General features: G+C 40.8%; 1 protein-coding gene across 2 annotated transcripts in view; it reads left to right on the forward strand.

Annotated features, from left to right (window-relative positions):
- Positions 1-10742: 10742 nt before the first annotated feature.
- BRDT (bromodomain testis associated) overlaps positions 10743-12374 on the forward strand; it is a 77528-nt gene continuing 75896 nt past the window's right edge. Inside the window, exon 1 of one of the 2 annotated variants that reach the window (XM_082688674.1) lies at positions 10743-10999. The gene's annotated coding sequence lies outside the window, so the exon portion shown is untranslated. The other variant, XM_082688676.1, reaches the window with a different exon arrangement.

The following is a 12374-nucleotide window of genomic DNA, read 5'->3' on the forward strand; positions in this document are numbered from 1 at the left end:
TTTGTGAGTTCTGTGAGGCATTCTAGCAAATTATACATCTGAGGGGGTCATGGGAACTTCATGGGCAGAACTATGGGTGGCCCAGGCATCCCATTTGTGAATGGCATGTCAAGTATAGGCATGGAACTGAGCCTCAGAACTGGATTAAATGACCTGAAACGCAATTGTTGGAAATTTGGTTGCTGGTGTCAGAAATATCAGACGTTATTTAGTTTGACTTTTAAAGTTCCCTGCAAATAGGATACATGTTGAAAATAATGTCAATACAAACAGGAAAAAAAATGACAAAACTTACATATTATGAGTTTTCCAGGTAAAAACAGTAAGGCAGTTGGATTAGGTATTACAAGTAGTTAAAAAATGAAGAGGAAAACATCTGCCTTTTAAGAATACATGCTGTGAGAAAAACATTTTGAAAGCGGATGTGCAAAATTATTTCTACCGTTTGGTAATTTTGTCCCCCAAATGATGGAACCGTTACCTCTAAAGTCTCATCTGCATTGTAAAAAGACTTGGAGATGTAATTTATGATTTGTTTAAAAATTTCAGTGGGTTTTGAACCTATTTGTTAAAGATATTAAAAATGCAAAATCACCCAGTTCACAAAAACATTGGCTGACATTAGGAAAGAAAGAATTTTCCTAGCCAGGTCTTAACAATAACTGAAAAATTGGTGTATTGAATAAAAAATGAGTATCAAGACCTACAAAGTGCAAACAACAGTGTATTTCCATTTGGATCTTTGTATCTCGGTGAGGTATCTTATCAGTTAGAATTGTCATTAAAATCAAATACCAAAATAAACTGAATTAGATCTTTAAACCTGAGTCCTGGAACTATAGAACTATAGAAAAAAACAAAGGCTATAATCTCTTTTGGACATCACCTTCACAAAGCTTTTCTAGATATGTCTCTTAAGGGAAATAAAAGCAAAAATAAGCTCCTGGGACTACACCCATATAAAAAGCTTTCACCCAGCCAAAGAAATCATCAATAAAACAAAAAGGCAACCTACCTAAAGGTAGAAGATACTTGTAAATGATATATATGATAAGGAGTTAATATTCAAAATATATGAAGACCTTAGGCAATTCAACACCAAAAAGCCAAATAATTCCATTAAAGAATCAGCAGGGGATCCAAACAGACATTTTTCCAAAGATGATGTACAGATGGCTAGCAAACACATGAAAAGATGCTCAACTTCATTAGTCATCAGGGAAATGCTAATTAAAACCACAATGGGATTTCAACTTCACTCCTGCCAGAATTGCTAGTATCTAAAAGACAAGAAATATCAAGTGTTTGCAAGGATAGGACAAGAAGTAACTACGTGCACTATTGGTGGGAATGCAAACTCGTGCAGACGCTATGGAAAACAGTATGGAGGTTCCTCAAAAAATTTAAAAAAAGAACTACCCTATGATTCAGTAATCATACTACTTAGTATTTACCCAAAGGAAATGAAAATTTTAATCTGAAAAGATACATGCATCCCTCTGTGTACTGCAGCATTACTTATAATAGCCAAGATATGGAAGTAAACCAAGTGTCCACTGATAAATGAATAAAGAAGATGGGATACACACAAACATACAGAGTGGATTATCACTCTGCCACACAAAAAATGAGATCCAACCATTTCCAACAACATGGATAGACATAGAGGGTATTACGCTAAGTAAAGTAAGTCAGACTGAAAAAGACCAGTAACATATGATTTTGTTTATATGTGGAATCTAAGAAATGAAACAAACAAAAAAGGAGGAATAGATCCATAAATACAGAGAACTGATGGTTGCCAGAGAAAAGACTAGACTTTATGCCATCAGCTACTTTCTTTAAGGGTTTTTGTCTATTTAGTGAACTAAAGGAAGAAACTAGAGACAGAGAAGCCATGGATAGAAAGAAATAAATGAATACAGCTAGAATGAGAACAGAGATGGCCCTTCCTTCCTGAGAACACTTTTCCTCTCCATTTCTCCTAAACTCCAAAGACTTCCGTTTCTACTGCTTTTCATCCATTCACCTCCGACCTGGTCCTCACTCAAAACTGCATGACCTCCAGGGCCTCAAAGGGAGTTTTCTTTCCTGATCACATTGCTCTTTTTACCTTATTGCCTGAACTTGTCGACCTGCTTTCCCCTCTTGTAACTCTGGTCCTTTGCCCTTCTCTTTTTTACCTTCCCATTTGGGCTACCCCATTTCCAGTTTCCCTTTCCTAGATTTTTGTTGTTGTTGTTGTTGGCATAAAAAGGACCTAATATTGGATTACAAAGGTTATAAAACCCTGTTCCAGCTGCTTTAGAACCCAGAGCCCTTCAGGCTACTGGCCTCATTTTTTTGTGCAGAGTGCCCTGTAGGGTCTGGTTAGAGGCTCCCTACATTCTTAGGACAGCCACTTTGGCGTGGGCATAGCCCAGGGACACAATCCAAAACCCTAAAGCTGAAATTTCTCATCCGGGATTCTAAGATTTTTAAAAAAAACTGAACTAGTAAGTTCCTTGAATGCCATTCAAAAGTATAAGAAAGTACATACACCAATTAGATTCTATAATCACATATTTGCTAAACAGATTATAGTGAAAAAATAACAAAACTGTTTCTTTTCAATAATGATTGTATTGGAGACTTACTTTTATAAAAGAGATGGCAACAACATTGATTACAATAGACTGAAAGGCATAAATGTTTTTCAAGAAGTAGTATTAATTACTTCTCTGTACCTTACTGTATTTTCAAGAAATGATTTGTTTATTCTATTAGCCTAAGAGATGAGTTATAACACATTCTCTCATCACTTATAATTTTTAATTGCTTCACTCTCTGGCAAAACTTAGGATCAAGAAATACAAGCATTGATACTGCAGTAGTGTTGTGTGATGACAGATGATAGCTACACTTGTGGTGAACACAGCATAAGGTGTAGAGAGGAGATGAATCATTATGTTGGACTCCTGAAACTAATGTAACATTGTGTTTCAACTATACTCAAAAAAAATTTTTTTAAGAAATATAAGTATTCTCGGGGTGCCTGGGTGGCTCAGTGGGTTAAGCCTCAGGCTTCCACTCAGGTCATGATCTCAGGGTCCTGGGATGCCCACTTCCCCTAAGCCGGCTCGGTGTCTGCCTCTCTGCCTACTTGTGGTCTCTGTCAAATAAATAAAATCTTAAAAAACAAAAAAAAGAAATATAAGTATTCCTGGGGTGCTTGGCTGGCTTAGTCAGCAGAGCATGCAATACTTGATCTCTGGGTTGTGAGTCCAAGTCTCATGTTGAGCATAGAGATTACTTACAAATAAAAATCCTACTTGGAAAATAAATAAATAAATAAATAATTTTAAAAAATCCTACTTAAAAAAAGAGCATAAGCATTATTGATTCTGACTTTACTGCAAACCTCAGCATTTCTAGGGAAATATACATTTTTAAAATATATACAATTTTTAAAATCAAATGATTTTACCATTTTTAAAAGATTTTATTGATTTATTTATCAGAGAGAGAGAAACAATGAATAAGCAAGGAATAGGCAACAACAGAATTTTAGCAAACAGGTTTGTTTTCCTTTGCATTTGTTTTAAATTGCTCTAATTTTATTATTGTTGCACTTTCTGTGATTCTGTCAGAGGGAATTTCCCCCTTTTAACCACTTATTTTAGTTCTGATCAAAGAACTCAGATGTGGGAACAATCTGCTGGCTCACTGAAGGCAGATTCAGTTTCCTGACATGGTTTATAACTGTTAAAAGCAGCCAAAAGATGAGGTCATTTCACATATAGATTTTTCCTTTGGTCTCTCTGCTTTTCCAGTACAATAGAAAATACATGTGCCAATATCCACCAATTAATAAGGATTTAGATCCATAGAGTTTTTATTTTTATTTATTTATTTTTTTTTTTTTGTTAGAGCGCAAGCACAGGCAGACAGAGTGGCAGGCTAGAGGCAGAGGGAGAAGCAGGCTCCCTGCTGAGCAAGGAGCCTGATGTGGGACTCGATCCCATGACGCTGGGATCATGACCTGAGCCGAAGGCAGCCGCTTAACCAACTGAGCCACCCAGGCGTCCCGATCCATAGAGTTTTTATAATTTCAATGATATTTGAGGGCTGGTAACCTACTTCAAATGCTAGACAACCCCAGCAAATATTTAGGAACTCCTTGGGGTGCCTGGGTGGCTCAGTGGTTAATCCTCTGTCTTCAGCTCAGGTCCTAATCTCAGGATCCTGGGATCGAGACCCAGGCTTTCTGCTCAGCAGGGAGCCTGCTTCCCCTTCTCTCTCTGCCTGCCTCTCTGCCTACTTGAGATCTCTCTCTCTCTCTGTCAAATAAATAAATAAAATCTTTTTAAAAAATTAGGAACTCTTTAATCCCTTCCAGGACAAGAGAGCCTCCTGCCCTCAATAGAGAGCCACATCACTTCAGAACTCCTTCAAGCACAAGCCAGGGTGCTCTTTTACTTTTTACTTTGAACAGTGGATTTTTCAACAGAGAAATATATATCCCTTTACATATTTGTCCCCTTTGGTGAAGTGGGTCTTTAGGCACAAGTCATTTATTCATTATTAGACCAATTAAATGAACACCTGCGCTTTGCCAGATACTCAACGATGTAGTGAGGATAAGGCAGTGAAGAAAATAGACCAAATCCCTTCTCTGAGCTTCCACTCTAGGGAGAGAGAGATAGATTAAATAAGCAAAAAATTCTATAATGTATTAGATGGTTATATGTGCTGTGGAGAGAACTGTAGCAGGGGAAATGGTTAGGAAGTATTGGGGGGATAGCAGTGCTAGTTGCTCTTTTATTTAAAGGACAACTTGACAACACAGTTGTGCCTCTTCCTTTAGTAAGAATGAGCTACAGGGCAAAGGGTAGATGTAGACCTAATGGATTAAATTTAAAGTTTAATAAGGATTTAATAAAAGTTGTAATTTTGCCAAGCATGAAATAAGAAGGAAGAGGAGATAGAGGTGTTGAAGGTGATTGCAAGAAGAGATTGTCATGAATGACTGTAGTATGAAAGCTGGATAAGAAGGGAAGAGGGGACAGTAGGTAAGGGATAGTGAAAGGTGATAAAGGGTTAATGGGTTACTGATTCTGGTGGAGGTGAAGGATTGTGGGAATCCTTAAGTTCCTGATTCTCTTCTGGAAGGGAAATTGGAAGCCCCACTGGGATTTGATCCTCCATTTTTATTTTGGAGTGTGTGACTCATGAATAGCCCTCTTCAGCCCTTTAGTAATCTGGACTTGGGCAAATGGACTCTCCTTCATAATGGGTCTTCTTCTCATAAAGAGCCTGAAAATGCAGCTAAGGCCAGACAGGCATCCACGTTACTCAAGATGGGTAGGAACTTCTGAGGACTTTCAGATTAGGTTACAGCCCTTTCTCCAAAACTTCCAGAACTTCCTACTATACCTGATTTATATTTCTTATGCCAAAAGGAACTCTTTATGCCATATAGTTTCAGCATTCTAGATGCAAAATTAACTTTCAGTGTTTTCCAGTGTTATTTCTTACAAAATCTTGATTGACAGGGTTAATGGGACAGAACCTTAAGTTGATAAATCTTGAGTTGATTAACTAAACTCACGTTCTATGGTAGCACTATATAAAATTCACGCCTTCTTTCCTCACAGATGGGGCCTGTGTTTAGGCCACTTCCCCCAAATTATTTGTAACCTTTATTTGAACTTATTATGGTAAGGTAATTCTTTATTTGCTATATGTATTCATTCACATCCAAATTTAAATCTTCTACACATTTAAGTTACATATGAAGAAACTATATTTAATTATATTTAATGTTATTTGTTAAATAAATAAATTTAATAAAGGAAATTATGAGCTTATACCTAGTGATAAACATTATACATTTTATTGTTAAAACAATTTAAGGACGCCTGGGTGTCTCAGTTGTTAAGAGTCTGCCTTGGGTTCAGGTTATGATCCCAGGGTCTTGGGATCAAGCCTGGCATCAGGCTCCCCGCTTAGCTAGAAGCCTGCTTCTCCCTCTCCCACTCCCCTTTCCTGTGTTCCCTCTCTCACTGTCTGTCAATAAATAAAATCTTAAAAAAAAAAAATTTAAAAACTCATTTTACTTTTTTAAAAAATGGTGAGTCTGCTAATAAAAATATTGATATCTAAGGCAAGTAAGTAAAAGGTCAAATTTTTAAACCATGAAATTGAATAGGGAAGAAGCAAGACTGGGACCATGAGTCACACTTCCCCTTGAAGTATGTTATTTCATCCAAAGCCTTCTTTCATGTTTTGTCAATGAATAGGTAGATGATCTAGAGCCTTTAGGATCACTGAAGGACTTTGGTTTTCACTATGAGGGAAATAGGAAGCCACTGAAAAGTTCTGAGGACTGGAAGACATGAATTGATTACCAAGATCATTCAACTGCTGTGTTGAGGTTAGATTGAAGGAGGCCAAAGGGAGATGCAGAAGCAATGGAGATCAGCCTATTGCAACAAAGTCGATGAAACATATATATTGACTTAGACTAGTTCAGATTCTGGATAGGTTTTGAGACTGTACCCACAGAGATGCCTGGTGGCTCAGTCCGTTAAGTGTCTGCTTTTGCCTTAGGTCATGATCTACGGGTCCTGGGAAAGAGCCCCAAGTTAGGCTCCCTGCTCAGCAGGGAGTTTGCTTCTCTCTCTCTCTCACCTGCTGCCCCTCCTACCTGCTTTTTTCCCTCTTTTTAAATAATAAAAATCTTAAAAAAAAAAAGAAAGAAATGAAAAGATTTGCTAATGAATCAAATTCTTTTTACACTTGATTGGCTATAAACTGTGAAACAGGCAATGACTGAAATTTTTTAGCCAGAGTAATTGTAAGAATGGAGTTGTTATTTACTGAGATGGGGAAGACTGTGAGCAGAGCAATTTGAAGGGCATTATCAGGAACTCAGGTTTGGACACTGACACCAAGTTTAAGATGCTCATTAGACTTCCAGATGGAGAGGTATCCAGTAGGCAGCTGGGTGTATGAATCTGAAGTTCAAGAAAAAGGCTTAGGATAGACATGTAAATTTGGGAGCCAAGAGCAGATAAGCCTAGAGACTGTGCTGCTCCTAAGGGTGTTTCAGTAGGGAGAAGGTCCAAGGACTGAGCATTGGAGAATTCCAACATTTAAGAACTAGCAAGAGCTGACATTTGGATTTAGCAACATGGAGGTAACAAATACATATTTTTAAAAGATTTATTTATTTATTTATTTTGCAAGAGTGTGTGCACCTGCATGAATGGGAGCGGGGGTGGGGGACAGAAGGAGAGAAGCAGTCTCCCCACTGAGCACTGAGGCCAACGCAGGGCTGGATCTCATGACCCTAAGACCACAATTTATGCTGAAATCGATTCTGACGCTCAACAGACTGAGTCACCCAGGTGCCCTGTAAATATTTTTTAGTAATAAATTATCCTCTATGTCTATATGTATTAAATTGCCTCCAAATTCCTATACAAAACCATTGATAAACTTAAATCTTTAACTGAGTTCTGGGGACACTTGCAAATTCATAGGAGACCAGAAAGTTAATTTTCCTCTTGTTGAATCTGATGCTAGAATGAAGGATGGAAACTTTAAAATGTCTTTCATCTACATTCAGGTGATATATTGATTTAAACTAAAATAGAATTCTTTGATGCTTTTCTAAAAAAAACCCAAACAAACCATAATTACAACTATTTTTATGTGTCACAGAATAGCGTTTGTGATATCCTAGTCTTACTGTACTGGTCTTCAGCCACTCTTCCCCCAATATTTTAGAAGCTACTTTTCTCTGTTGTGTCTCTGTCACAAACCTCTGGCAAATCTCAGTGCCGGGGAAAAGCAACTATCTTACTTCTTCACGAACACTCACCAATCTTAACTTTTTCAAATGTCTCATTAAGACAATTTCCCCCAGATTTTCCTCCTGTTCTCCGTAAGAATTATTTGAAACTAATTTCACTCTTCTAACTTCCTTCCTGCCCTTTTCTCCCATCTTTAGCTTAGACTGAATTTGGAGCTGTATAATAAACTCCCTATTCAAAATCACTAACCAGATATTTTAAAGGCACCCTGAATTCATTATGTTCAAAACTGAAGTCATGATCTTCCCCCTCCCTCAAACTTGCTCCCCTCCAATTTCCTTTCCAGTAAATGGTGCCTTCCTCCAAATACTCAACCCAGAAACACCTTATCATCTTTACATCCAATCTAACAGCAAATCTTCAGGAGTCTACTTTCCAAATAAACTCATTCTCCATATTCTCCATTTTAGAATTTTTTTAAAGATTTTATTTATTTATTTGACAGAGAGAGATCACAAGCAGGCAGAGAGGCAGGCAGAGAGAGAGAGAGAGAGTGAAGCAGGCTCCCCGCTGAGCAGAGAGCCCCACGCGGGACTCGATCCCAGGACCCTGAGATCATGACCTGAGCCGAAGGCAGCGGCTTAACCCACTGAACCACCCAGGTGCCCCATATTCTCCATTTTATAACCATTCTATTAAATTCTTTAAAAGCTCAAGTCTATTTTTGTCACTCTCCCCCTCCCTACCCACCCATGCCCTTAATTCAAATTTGATTTGCCAATCTTTAAAACCTGGCAGGATCAAAGGATAATGTTCTCAATGACAATACACTTTGAAGGTTTTTGATACTTCCTTCCCATTCACGATTCTTATAGTGTAGTGGGGAAAATAGACATGAAATATGTGCCTGGCTATATAATTGTAGTTGTAATAGGTGTTATGTAATTATAACAGGAGTGTAGGATAAGGAAGACCAATCTAGTGGAGGCCCCCTTGATGGAAAGACTTTGAAAAGGTGAGACCTTGTGTGTGAGAAGGGGGTATAGAGAAGAGGTGGTTATAGGAGCCCTGAAGGGCAGAGAGAGGAAGGGAGGGGAGGTGTGGGGTGGAATGATGGGGTTATCAGAAGAGGTAAAAGGACAGTGTGGCGGGAGATGTGGGCACTATTGGAGGAGTGGTTGGAGCTGAATATAGATAATCCAAGTAGAACCTTGTAGCTCAACTTAAGGGGTTTGATCTTTATCTTAAGAACAACAGAAAGTAATTGAAAGGTTTTAAGGGTGTTAACATGATGAGATTTAGCTTTCTAAAAGATCACCAGAGCTTCTCTGTGGAGTATGCAGTTCTCCCTAACATTGGTTCTCAGGACTAGGACAGCCAAAAAGTTGACAGCTGAACAAGATTTGCACTGAGTCATTCCTCGCTTTTATTTTCTTTGACTTCCCTTGAGCCTTTCACAGTGTGAGTGTCACACCCTATGTCTGTAACTAGATCACACCCTAGTTCCTTTCTTTTTCCTGCCTAATAAGATTTTAAACAAAAACAGGAACACAAACATCAAATCTAACCAACCTGTACACTATGGCATTGCCTCTTCCATACAGTCCTTGATTATTTGGTTACCTGGAAGTAAAGGCCTTCTAGTCCTTCCTCTGACAAACTAAGCCATTTTCTGGGTTTTAAGTAAGGAGAGTCTTTCCAATGCAAACCTGCCTGCTGCTCCATTTATTTGTATGACCTGTAGCAGCACTGCTTGGTGAGCTCTCTAACTCTCACATAAAAGCGACAAAATAAAGACATGCCAAATTGTTCATGGCCCCCAGATTTTTGCTTCAAGAAACTGTAGATTGTTTTTTTTTTTTGTCTTTTTTAAAAAGATTTTATTCATTTATTTGATAGAGATTGCAAGTAGGCAGAGAGGCAGGCAGAAAGGGAGAGGGGGAAGCAGGGTCCCCACCGAGGAGAGAGCACCATGCGGGGCTCCAACCCAGGACCCTGGGATCATGACCTGAGCCGAAGTCCCAGGCTTTAACCCACTGAGTCAGTCACCCAGGTGCCCCGACAGGTTGGTTTTTAATGGGTTTCCCAGAGCAGTTCCCCCACCTATCCTTCCACCCATTCATCCATCTAGGAATGACTTTTTAGAAACATTGTTTGCCACTGGATCCAAAAGGCGACTTTAGTGCTAAATACATTCTTCTAATACATACCCACTAATAAAGAGGCAGTCGCCAAGACTCTCAAAAATCCTAAATCACTCTCCACGCAGCTGTGAAAATGCTGTTAAGTGCCATTTTAAACCAAGTGGGGTCCAACCTCAGCTGCTATCTAACACTGAGCATTCACTACATCAAGAAATGGGAGCTTTGGGGCGAACTGGAGATGAAGGATGAGAACGGTGCAAGCCCAAACTTACGAACCCCCCAAACAACATAAGGCTAATTCATTTCATCGTTTTTAAAAAAAAAAATTATTTATTTGACAGAAAGAGATCACAAGTAGGCAGAGAGGCAGGCAGAGAGAGAGAGAGGAGGAAGCAGGCTCCCTGTCGAGCAGAGAGCCCGATGCAGGGCTCGATCCCAGGACCCTGAGATCATGACCGGAGCCGAAGGCAGAGGCTTAACCCACTGAGCCACCCAGGCGCCCCCATTTCATCGTTTTAATGGTAAACTCCTTGTGGGTGGCGTTCCCACGGCTAAACCCCAAGCTCTCCGCATCGTACCTGGACTTCTGCAAAGGCTCAACAACAGGGAACTCCCCCGGGGAAAGACCTTCCCGCCCGCCCAGGCTTGCGCGGCCGAGCCGAGACCGCACGCCGCTCACCGGTGGCCGGCTCACGGCATGCCACGTGACACGCTCAGGCCAATGGGCGGGCTGCCCGCCGCGGGGCTCCCATAAAGGCGCCTGTGGCTGCCCGCTAGCGGCTGCCGCCATTAGGACGAGAGCTGCCTGCGACGGTCGGTGAACGACTGCTGCCTCAACCCCTTCATCTGGTGCAAGCTGGCGGGGACGATCAGATAAGGCCCTTTTCACCCAACGCGACACAGCGTCTGCGTGGACTACTGCTGTAGGATCGGGGCCCTCGGTGCGACGCTGAGCGAGGAGGAACCGTTTTTTCCCTCTTCTCCCCTCCCCCATCAACACCGTGCGACCGGCGAGGCCGTTGGGGAGGCCATCCCCGTGCGTGCGTTGCTGCCCAGGTGAGCTGCCCGTTCCTTTCCCTTGGCTGAAAACTGCGAGCTTGTTGCCCCAATGGATGCTTTTGAAATTTTTGCCCTTTTCTCTTAAATGCTTGGGATTTTTTTGCAAGGAGAGTGGGGCGAGGACATGAGGTTCCAGTGATACAACTGCCTACTCCCCATCTTGGAAAACGCTCGTCGTTTTTGTGGTTCTCTTGGTCCTAGGATTGGTGGATGTGTATGTACGGTATGTTTGGGGAATGCAAGAGAAAGTACGGGGCTTTAGCTGTAGCTGGCATTTTTGTTTTTTTTCTTGGTATCCTGATTTGGGACAGGGACATTCCCACCCTTGATTTATTTCTTTCTTTAGCTAACATTATTAAGCTCTTGGAACATGCCTAACTTTCTGCTGGGTGCTGCAGAACCTGGGCCTGTACTCAAGCTAGTGGTTTACATTAAGAATTCAGATGAAGTTTTGGGGCGCCTGAATGGCTTAGTAGGTTAAGGCCTCTGCCTTCGGCTCGGGTCATGATCTCAGGGTCCTGGGATCAAGCCCCACATCAGGCTCTCTGCCAGGTAGGGAGCCTGCTTCCTCTTCTCTCTCTCTCTCTCTCTCTCTCACTCTGCCTGCCTCTCTGCCTACTCGCGATCTCTGTCTGTCAAGTAGCTGAATAAAATCTTTAAAAAAAAAAAAATTCAGATGAAGTTTCTACATGGTGCTTTGGGACCCATGGGAAGGACCTAGGTGGGTGGAAGGCGGTGAGGGAGGCTTCTGGGGTGGAGGTGATAACTGAGCTGGGTCTTGAAAGACAAATAGAGGTTAGTCTGGGGGCACCGGGGTGGCTCAGTGGGTTAAAGCCTCTGCCTTCGGCTCAGGTCATGATCTCAGGGTCTTGGGATCGAGCCCCGCATAGGGCTCTCTGCTCAGCGGGGAGCCTGCTTCCCTCTCTCTCTCTGCCTACCTCTCTGCCTACTTGTGATCTCTGTCTGTCAAATTGATAAATAAAATCTTAAAAAAAAAAAAAAGAAGTTAGTCTGAAGAGTGTTGGGAGGAGCCCTGGTAACCAAGAGAAAATTTTAAAAAGCACAGACATGTGTAAGCACAAAGTAGGGTGGGATAGTGAAGAAATGCAAATTTTTTAGTGTGACTGGCAGAATGTTGGAAATTGGAATAGTAGCTACCTTTAAGTCTAATGAGAGGGAAGAGGTTTATATGTGTGTGTATCGTGAACAGAAGTGGGTTGAACAGTGCCATTGTAATTAGTAAACAAAAATCAAAATGTCACCGTTGTATCAGTTGAGGCGGGAGTAACAAGTGATTGAACTACAAAAAAAAGTGGTTTGGGGGTTAGAAAATAGGAATACCCTAAGTATTCAGAAAATGTAAATTTTTTTA

This window comes from Mustela nivalis, assembly GCF_964662115.1.
Source record: "Mustela nivalis genome assembly, chromosome: 10".
Classification (NCBI taxonomy): Eukaryota; Metazoa; Chordata; class Mammalia; order Carnivora; family Mustelidae; genus Mustela; species Mustela nivalis.